Source organism: Nycticebus coucang, chromosome 20 (assembly GCF_027406575.1).
Source record: "Nycticebus coucang isolate mNycCou1 chromosome 20, mNycCou1.pri, whole genome shotgun sequence".
Taxonomy (NCBI): Eukaryota; Metazoa; Chordata; class Mammalia; order Primates; family Lorisidae; genus Nycticebus; species Nycticebus coucang.
The window spans coordinates 19,009,477-19,021,175 of NC_069799.1; positions in this window are offsets into that span (position 1 = coordinate 19,009,477).

Sequence of the window (11,699 nt, forward strand, 5' to 3'; positions counted from 1 at the left end):
AGGCTGAAAAGCTAGAGTATTTAGAAATAAACATCTTCCAAAAAATACATGACATATATCTGAGTGTTGCACAAAATAAGACAAGAGTTCAAATAAGTAGGGAGGATAGATTTTACAAAATGTATGTGGAGGTAACAGCATTGCATCTTCCAAGTAAGGAATAAGACTCTTAAATGCACAATCTGTACACTAAGTAGCTCAAAGATTAAAGTACAGGAAATTAGTAAATTTCTTTATGAAAACTTTCACATAGTGTTTGAATCTCTTTAAAATAGTTGAAGAAGATAAGGAAAAGATACCATAAAGAGTTGTCAGCGGGAGAGATTACAAAGAGATCTGAGAAAACTTGCAGAGGGGTCATATGTCTATTATCTTGATAGTGTTGGTGGCATTAAGTCTTTTCAAATGCACTTTAAAAGTGTCATATTTATTATGCATTAATTATACATCAATAAATTACACATCAATAAATGTTTGAAATGTTCCAGAATAAGAAGTTGAATCGAAAAATAAAATAATTTTTGTTATGTATATTCCTACGTATTTCTTTCTTTCTTTCTTTCTTTTTTTTTTGAAGCTTCTGTGAAGGGAACTGTGTTCTTGATTAGCTTTTTATCTTGGCTTTCATTGGCATATACAAAGGCTACTGATTAGTAGACATTAATTTTACATCCTGAGACATTACTCTGTTTTCTGACCACTTCCAGGAGTCTCGTGGTTGAGTCTTTGGGATCATTTAAGTATAAGAACTTGTTGTTGGCAAAGAGCAAGAGTTTGACCCTCTCTGCTCCCATTTGGATGTCCTTTATTTACTTATCTTGCTTGATTGTATTGAAAATAACTTCCAGCACTATGTTGCATAGTAGAGGTGATAGAAGACAACTTTGCCTAGTTCCAGTTCTAAGTGGAAAAGCTTTCAGTTTTACTCCTTTCAGTATAATATTAGCTGTGGGTTTGTTGTAGATGGCTTTGATCGGATTAAGAAATGTGGTATCTATGACTAAATTCTTAAGGGTTCTAATTAGATAAGGATGCTGAATTTTATTGAATGCTTTTACTGCAACTATTGAGAGAATCATATGGTCTTTGTTTTTGCTTCTTTTGATATGGTAAATTACATTTATGGACTTGTGTATGTTAAACCAGCCTTGCATCTCTGGGATGAAACCTACTTGATTGCAATGAATGATTTTTTTAAATGTGCAGGTGTAATCTATTGGCTAGAATTTTATTAAGAATTTTTGCATCCGGGCGGCGCCTGTGGCTCAACGGGTAGGGCGCCGGTCCCATATGCCGGAGGTGGCGGGTTCAAGCCCAGCCCCGGCCAAAAATAAAAAAAAAAAAAAAAAAAAAGAATTTTTGCATCCATAATCATTAGTGAAATTGGTTTGTATCTTTCATGGTTTTGGTATCAGGGTGATGTTTGCTTTGTAGAATGTGTTGGGGAATATACCTTCCTTCTCTATTTTTTGGAATAATTTCTGAAGTATGGGTGTAAGCTCTTTGAAGTTTTGATAGCATTCTAGTGTGAAGCCATCTGGATCAGGGTTTATTTTTGTTTGGAGACTTTTAATACAAAATTATGAAATCCTAACAAAATAAATAGCAGAAGATATTAACAAATGGAAGAACATACCATGATCATGGCTGGGAAGAATCAACATTTTCAAAATGTCTATACTACCCAAAGCAATCTACAGATCCAATGAAATCCCCATTAAAATACAATCATCATACTTTCAATATTTGGAAAAAATAATTCACCATTTTGTATGGAACCAGAAGGAACCCCATATAGACAAGGGAATTCTTACTAATAAAAACAGAGCTGGGGCTATCACCCTACCAGAATTTTGGCTTATACTACAAGGCCATAGTGATTAAAACAGCGTGGTATTGGCACAAAATAGAGACATTGACATTTGGAACCAAATAGAAAACCTTGAACTGAAACTAACATCTTACAGCCACCTGATCTTTGATAAACTAAAAAAGAACATAACTGTGGAAAAGAGTTCCTATTTAATAAATGGTGTTGGGAGAACTGGATAACTACATATAAAAGGCTGAAACTGGATCCACACCTCTCACCACTTATAAAAATTGATTCAAGATGGGTAAAAGATTTAAATCTAAGGCATGAATCAATAAAAATACTCAAAGAAAGGATTTTTCATGTGTGCAAAAAACACTTGAAGATATTGGCCTAGGGAAAGACTTTGTGAAGAATACTTCCATGCCAATTGCAGCAACAACAAAAATAAACAAATGAGACTTAATGAAGCTGAAAAGCTTCTGTACAGCTAAGGAAACAACAACAAAAGCAAACAAACACAGCCTTCAGAATGGGAAAAGATATTCACATATTATGAATCAGATAAAAGCTTGATAGCTGGAATCTATAGAGAACTCAAATTAATCAAGAAAAAAGACCGATATATCACTGGGCAAGAGAAATGAATAGAACCTTCTGTAAGGAAAATAGATGATTGGTTAACAAACATGAAAAAATGTTCATCATCCCTAATCATCAGAGAAATGCAAATAATCAAAACCACCCTGAGATATCACCTAACTTCATTGAGAAAGGCCCACATCACAAAGTCTCAAAGCTGCAGATGCTGGTGTAGATATGGAGAGAATAGAACACTTTTACACTGCTGGTGGGACTGAAAATTAATACAACCTTTTGGGAAGGAAGTACGAAGAATCCTCAAAGAACTCAAATTAGACCTCTCATTTGATCCTGCATTCCCATTACTAAGCATCTACCCAGAAGAAAATAGATCCTTTTATCATAAAGACATTTGCACTAAACTGTTTATTGCAACTCAATTTACAACTGCCAAAATGTGGAAACAGCATAAATCCCCACCAGCCCAGGAATGAATCAACAAATTGTGGTATATGTACACCATGATACTATTCAGCCAATAAAAAATATGGAGACTTTTCATCTTTTGTATTAACCTGGATGGAGGTGGAACACATTCTTCTTAGTAAAGCATCACAAGAATGGAGAAGCAAGAATCCAATGTATTCTATTCTAATATGAAGGCAGTAGAAGAGCTAATACAAGCGAGGGGTAGGGGAATGAGCATGTGGGAAGAGGGGAAAAAGGGAGGGGGATGGAAGTCATGGTGTATGGCACACCTTTTTGGGACACAATTATAAGAGGGACTTTATCTAATAAATGTAATCAGTGTAACCTAATTCTTTTACCCTCAATGAATCCTCAACAATAAAAAAAAATAATAATTAAAAAAAAAGAAAGTTTGAGGGCAGGATACAATTGCAAGAGGGACTTTGCCTAACAAATGCAATCAGTGTAACCTGGTTTCTTGTACCCTCAATGAATCCCCAATAATTAAAAAAAAAAATCACCAATAATCAAGAAGGGGTTAGGCACTGACCCCATTGAAGGTTTTTTTTGTTTGTTTGTACATCTGTTCAAACAGGGCAATAGAACATGCATAAACTGTTGGTGGGGTCAGTCCCTGACTCCCCCTTCATCTGTGACTGTTGGAAATATATTTATATATTATTTTGCAGCCTGGAAAAAATGTTTAAAGAATGATAGTAACATTTAGAGTTTTGAATGTTAGGAGGTGAGCAACATCCTACACTGCTAGTATAAATTAAAGTCAGTTTTCTGGAAGTGTTTGGCAAAATTTATCAAACTTCATTTTTAAATCTATGCTCTAGCCACTTTTTTGAGCATATTCTATTGATTATTAGACAATATAAAGATATGAGTATGTGCACAGAGATTAAATGAATTATTTCTTTTCTTTCTTTCTTTTTTTTTTTTTTGAGACAGAGTCTCAAGCTATTGCCTGGATAGAGTACCATAGCATCACAGCTCACAGTAATCTCAAACTCTTGGGCTTAAGTGACTCTCTTGCCTCAGCCTCCAGAGTAGTTGGGACTACAGGCACCCACCACAATGCCTATTTTTTTGTTGTTGTTGTTGTTGTTGCAGTTGTCATTGTTGTTTTAGCTGGCCTGGGCGGAGATTGAACCATCCACCTCAGTGTTTGTAGCCAGTGCTCTATCCACTGAGCTACGGGTGCCACCTAAATTATTTCTTTTAATAGTGAAAATTAACTGGAAACAATCTAAATGATCAAGTTTACCAAGCTGATTAAATTAAACATTGCTTAGCTTACATTATACTCATTGATGAGTATAGTTGGTTAGTTGTCAATGGTTAGTTGTCAAGTAAAACTGGGCATATTTTGAGTAAGGAACACAGCCTTGCATGTTTACAGACATATATGAACACAGATAAATTGTCATCACCTATAGTTGGCCTAGCACAGTCTAGATTGAGACAGGAAAGAATCAGCTCCAAGGCATAAATGAAGACTACTGAGTGGAAGGGAGATGAAGAATCAGAAATGTGCTTCACCAGGGCATCTGGAATCTGATGATTTATTTTACTTACTGTACATTGTGAACTTTGTATTTTATGCCTATCAAATAAAATGGACCATAGTCTGATAGTCCTCAACATTCTCTGAAGACCTTTTACTCCTTCTGTGATACTCTCTAACTTCTGATCAGAGAGAAACTTATGCTGCCCTTGTTACCATGACACCTCCCAAATTTGTTTCTACAATTTGTGCAATTCTCCTTGATGTTTTTATTTGCTGCTTCTTCCTTCTCAAATACAATGTGAGCTGTTTGAGAGTAGATTCATCCTCTAAATAGTGTTTATATCCACAGCCATTAGCATAGTCCACATATGTTAGGTGATCTATACAACAATTGTTCATTTAGTAACTCCTATGCTTAATCTTATCCCATTCCAAATTTTACTAACAATTTGAGAGTAAAAAGAATGTAAAGGTTTGCTTTGACATCCTCTGTGATATCAATCAGATTCTACCAAGGGAGCCACTCTGAAGACCTACTGTGAATAAAACTAATTATCTGAGTGGTTCAGAAGAAAGTCTCACCTATTTCTTCTCTACTTTTGTTGTTTGTCTTCCCCTTTGTACAAGTCATGGCTCTCCATAGAAAAGTCCCCTTGGTCTGCACCAAGAGCCTTATCAGGGTCTCTGATGAGTCCGTGGCCACCTTTCCTGCTTATTCTGTGGGAAAACAATTCCATATGCTTCACACATGAGCTCTGTTTTATTATTTTTTTTGACACACCCACACTCCTAAACCCAGCAACTACTAGGCTTGAGCAAGGAGCAGCAGCAGCCCTGACCAAAATGCTAGGGGCCCACAGAACTGCTCACAGAAACTGAGGCTGAAAACACTATGACAGACACTATTGAAGGTCTGGGATTGAAAACCATAATCTCAGCAATGCAGAGTAAATGTGAGACAAGCAGATGGGATGGAGACCACAAAGGCTTCCAGCTCAGGCACTAAATTTTGAGGCAGAGGGAAAAAAGGAGCAGACTCACTGTAAAAGGCCTTCCCACCATGTCAGGATGAAGGAATACAAATCTCACCAAAGATCCCATGGAATTACTTGAGAAGATAAAAAGAACAAAGGCTGTAGGAGTTCAGAGGACCAAGGACATGTCTCCTCCCGCAGGAAAACTTCTGTATCAACTCAACCCCAAGGGGATCTAGGTAGGTGGATAGACTTCCCTGCCTTTGTTGTTTCTCTTGGCTTCATGCTGTTATTTCATTTTCAAAGTCCCTGTACTCAGGTATATGTGGTAAGTCAGGATAAGTTAAACACTAACTTTCCTCTTAGGGGCTCACAGTCTACTAGAGGTGTGTTTGCAAATTTTTCTCTCTCATCTCATCTGTCTGCTGCAGATAATCATGAATACTGAGTCATGGGTAGCACAAGGAAGAAAAAATAGCACCATAAGACAGGGTTTTTTTGACCGTGGTAAAGTCTGGCTGTTGTCCTCTCTGAACCATCCCATGCTTCAATTTTGCAGTAAGAGGACAACTCTCCAGTGAGGAATATTGGAGGTGTTGCTGCTGACCTGCTTTGTGCCAGGTCCTGTACCCTGTACTCTGCACACACATCTGAACCTCACAACCAGTGATGGTGAATGCCTCCTCATCTCGGATTCACAGATGAAGGAAATGTAGATTAGAGAGTGATTTGCACAACGCTATGCACACTAATAAGTGGTAGGACAAGGATTTCAACTTGTGTCTTTTTGATAACTAACTGATGCTCTCATGCCAGCATCTGAGAATTATTTTTAATTTTTAATTTAAGTGACAAAACAGCTGCACTTTAAAACAATAAAACCAGACATATAAAAACTTGCAGAAATATAGTTAAGAGTTCACTATGTGATTCTTTCCTCTCATAAATATCCTACATAGTACCGAATCAGTGAACTGATAATAACAAGATTAACTTGGGTTCAGTAATACTAACTCAGCTAAATATTTGAATTTATCGGTGTTTCAGTTTCAGGATCTCATCTGCATTTAATGACTATTTCCCTAAAAGAAAATTTATGTCCGTATTTTCCTATTGCTTTTAGCTCTCATCAGTGGGTTTTGTGTTTGCAATTATTATTGTAGTGTTTGCCTAATGTACCTTTTATGTTTCTGTGGTTTCCTTCATGTTTACTAATTGGAATTTTTTATTTATTTATTTTTGAGACAGAGTCTCACTATGTCACCCTCAGTAGAGTGCTGTGGCATCACAGCTCACAGCAACCACTTCAAACTCTTGGGCTTAAGGAATTTTCTTGTCCCAGCCTCCCAAGTATCTTTGACTACAGGTGTTCAACATGATGCCTGGCTATTTTTTTGTTGCAGTTGTCATTGTTGTTTTAGCAGGCCCACGTTGGGTTCAAATCTGCCAGCCTTGATATATGTGGCTGGCATCCTACTGATTGACTATGGGTGATGCCTGGAAGTCATGGTTCTTTTGCTGTTTTTATGGCTGTTGGAAAATTTGTTTTAGATATGAAAATATTGGTTCTACATGACTTTGGTATTTATTGTGGTGTAAATCTTGGTATTTATTTTGACTACAGTTATTCTATTTGTTTTTATTTTTTAGCTTATCTCAAAAATTGAGCAGAGGAGCTGATCTACAGTTAGATCAAGTGGGCAGCATAATCCAGAGTTTCACCTACTGTCATGAAGACAACAAACTTTATCCATTCATGGAACTTGCGCACATTGGCTAGAATGGATCACAAGTGTAGTCACAATCCACTTGCTCATTTTACATACAGCAAAATATAGATTACATGAAGCAGACTTTTTTGTCATTTCTTGAAAAAGTCACATGCCTACTACATTCCTTTCCCTGTGTCAACACCTGACTTATATAAAACAGACGGAGTGGAAGGTGCATTCTGAGATGGAGTGGAAGGTGCATTCTGAGATGTGGCTGAGAAACTGGGAGTGTTCAGGAAACCAGGAGCTCTGTCTAGTTGGAATAGCAGGAGATGCAGCATGAAACATGATCGGGCAGGTCATGGACTGAGGCTCAATGAGGTATATGGGACAGCAGTAAGGTGATCACATCTGTGCTTCTAATAGTGGTCACTTCCCAGGTAAATGCGAGAAGACTAGAGTCAGAGAAGCCACTTAGGACAATATGGTCATGTGGATAGGGTTGATAAAAGACCTGAAGGATGTGGGTATGGAGAGGGATCATGGACATAGGCCTAATAGAACATGGGGAGTGACTAAATGTGAGAGCAGGGATGGGGAAGAATATGAAATGATTCCCAGGTGTCCTGCTGATGGTCTGGTTGTGTGGTAGTGCTGTTGACATAGGTGGGAGGTACAAGAGGATGACAAGTTGCAGCATTACTGAACTCCATTTGAAGAGATCTGATTTGGTCTTTATTTGATATTTCAAGATATCCCCATTTCAAAGGGCAAGATCTGGCAATTCAGTATTTTTAAGTGAACATTGAAGCTGTGCCTACTTTGTGCCAGATTCTTTGCTCTGGAGGGGCTGGGTGAGGGGTGCAGTCCCTACACACTTTTATTGTAATGAAAATTGGTAAAACCATTGCAGAAAACAGTATAGAGGTTCCTTAAATTTTTTTAAATAGAATTACTATGTGACCTAGCCATTATCTTCTGGGTATTTACCAAGAGAAAAAGAAATAAGCACCTCATAGATAGCTGCACTGCCATGTTTAATGAAATTTTATTTATAATAGCAAAGATATGTAAGCAAACTACATTTCTGTGGATCTTTGGTTAAAAAATTTAATTGTGATATATATGTATATAATATGCAATAAAATATTATTGAACTTTATGAAAGGAGATTCTTACCTTTGTTACAAAATTATTAACCCAGAAGACATAATGATAAATGACATAAGATAGACACAGAAAAAAGGTACTGTGGCATGTCTGATATTTGGAATCACATACAGAGTAGATTGGTGGTTTGGGGTAGAGTAATGTAGGCTTTCACATTTATTCACCACTTACTCACTGACTTACTCAGAGCAACTTCCAATGGTGCAAGTTCCATTCATTCATTGTAAGTGCCCTACATATATGTACCATTTTTATCTTTCATATTGTATTTTTACTGTACCATTTCTGTTTAGTGTATTTACATACACAAACACCATTGTGCTACAATTGCCTTCAGTATTCAGGACAGCAATGTAGCGTACATGTGTGTGGCCTAGGAGCAATAAGCTATACTATATAGATGTGTAGTAATCTCTGCTGTCTATGTTTGTGTAAGTATAAGTATACTCTGATGCCCTCACAGTGATGATATTGCCTAATGACACAATTCTCAGAAAATATCTCCATTGTTAAGTGATGTTAAGTGATTGTAATTAATGATGTTGAACATAGTTTCATGGGTATATTTACCACTCACATTTCCTCTTTAGTGATGTATTTGATTAAAACTGTAGGCTATTTGTAAAATTGAGTCATTTATCATATTGTTGAATTCTAAGCATTCTTCATATATTCTGGACATAATGTCTTTATCTGATATGATTCATAAATATATTCTCCAAGACTATGGCTTATATTTTTATGTTTTTAGCAAAATCATTTGAAGAACAAAACTTGTACATTTTATCAATGTAGCTTTTCTTTTTCTTTCATGGTTCATACTTTACATACCTATATAAGAAGTGTCTGCATAAGCCAAGATCTCAAAGGTATTTTCCCTATGATTTCTAATAGAGGTTTATATACTTAAAACTATAAAATAAATATAAAAATTTATGTGTTAAAGTTTATATTTCAGCAATAACACTTTTTTATTGTTGTTGCAGTTTGGCCGGGACCAGGTTCAAACCCACCACCCTTGGTATATGGGACCAGCGCCCTACTCACTGAGCCACAGGTGCCACCCTGAGCAATAACACATTTTAATTAATTGTGTAAATGTATGTGAGGTAAGTGTTCAGTTTCTTTTTCAATATGGATATCAGATTGTACCACTACCATATGTTGAAAAGATTGTCCTTTCTACATTGAATTACACTGACATTTTTGTCAAGATTCAATTGGCCATATATGTGTGGGTATATTTCTGGCTTATTTATGGTGTACTACGTTTCATTGATTTATGTGTCTATATTTATTCCAACTTCATGCTATGCTGATCATTATAGCTTTACATTAATATTAAATCTTAAAATTGGTAGTGTTCTTCTAGATGCCTATGTCATCTAATCTCTGCCTATCTGCCTGAAAAACCTTCAAAAAAGGAAAAATCAAGTCTACTTTGATGAAAAACATGAGAATAATAAGATAATGAACATAATAAAATAAAACTGTATTAATCATATGTTGAAATTGTTTTTTAACCAGGAAAAAGAAATCTAAAAAACATAAAGAACAAAATTTGAAAGACTGGGCACATGCAACTTAAAAAAAAATTCTTACAATGAAACTCAATATAAACAAACAGAGAAAGTAGAAAACAATATTTCACCATATTTAACAGAGACAGAGTTGATACACCAAAAGTTCCTCCAGCTTTACAATAACTGGTGGTCAACTCTATCCAATAAGCTGTCAAATTCTCTTCCTGCCTTTGGAATACCATTACAATCTTTTAAATTGTTTCTTCATAATATATTTACATCCTGAAGCCTGTACTTGTTTTGCCTTTTCTGGGCCTTTCTTATAATCAGCAGAGACCATACCAATGATTTCAGTGTATAGTTCTGCCACAAGGCATTTTAAATAACACCACCTTGTGTCAGCATTTTCTTGATCAACTGCTGCAACAAATAAGAAAGAAATTTCCTTCAGCTTATATCATTCATTATATGGATGACATTTTGTTTGCACATCAAAGTTCAGCAATCCTTCAAGAGATATTTAAACATGCCATTTTAGTACCAAATCATATGGTCTTTAAATAGCCCCAGAAAAGTATCAAACTACATCTTCTTATAACTATTTAGGATATAAATGAACAGAAACAAAAATATTTCCTCAACTTGTTAATATTAGACTAGGTTCTCTTTCCACTTTAAATTATTTTCAAAAATTGTTAGGTTGGCTCAATGCCTATAGCTCAAGCAGCTAGGGCACCAGCCACGTACACAGGAGCTGTTGGGTTTGAAACTAGCCAGGGCCTGCCAAACAACAACTACAACCAAAAGACTAGATAGGAGTTGTGGTGGGTGCCTGGAGTCCCAGCTACTTGGGAGGCTGAGGCAAGTGAATCACTTAAGCCCAAGAGTTTGAGGTTGCTGTGAGCTGTGACACCATGACACTCTACTCAGGGTGACAGCTTGAGACTCTGTCTCTAAAAAAATTATTAGGTCATATCAATTAGCTTTGACCTACATTAGGAATTCCTACCTATGCTTTAAATAATCTCTTTAAAATTCTAGAAGGCCCTATGGTCCCTCACCCCTGAAGCAAGAAAGGAATTACAGTTAATTGAAAAAGAATTTGCTACTAAAGAACTAGATCATGTTGATATTAGATTTCCCATTCATTTAATCATTATTGCAACCTCTTATTCACTTACACGGGTTATTTATCAAGAAGATGCACTTCTTTAATGGCTATTTTTATCCTATAAAACCACACCAAAATTGAAACAATATTTGGACAAAATTTGTGAATTAGTTACCAAAAGCAGGAATAGACTGCTTATTGGATATGATCCACGTTCCATTGTTGTCTCATTTATAAAAAAACAAATCCAACTTAATTTTCAACTATCACTGCCCTGGCAAATAACTTTTGCTTCTTTTATCATCCTCATTACTAACATATATCTCACTGATAAAAGATTTCAATTTTTGAAATTTAGTTCTTTGATTCTCCCTCAAATGGTAAAAGATTCCCCAATCACGGATCCCATAACTTTTTATACCTTTTTATACTTTTTATGCTACTAAGAATGGTAAAGTTGGCTATACTGATGGTTCTAACTCAAAAATTATTCAAATTCCTTATAATTCTGTTCAAAAGAATGAGATTTATGCTATCTTAATATTACTTCAAGATTTTCACCATTCTATGAACATTGTCAGTGACTGTCAATATTCTTGTTTTGTTGTTAGATATTTAGAAACAGCTACTATTACTTCTACACACTTGATCTTAGCCAAAAGGCCGAGAAGTGATTATGAATTCTACAGATGAAATCTCTTCTCTTTTTCTCTCTATTCAAAACTTACTTCGGGGAGGTGCCTGTGGCTTAAAGGAGTAGGACGCCAGCCCCATATGCCGGAGGTGGCGGGTTCAAACCCAGCCCTGGCCAAAAACTGCAAAAAATCAAA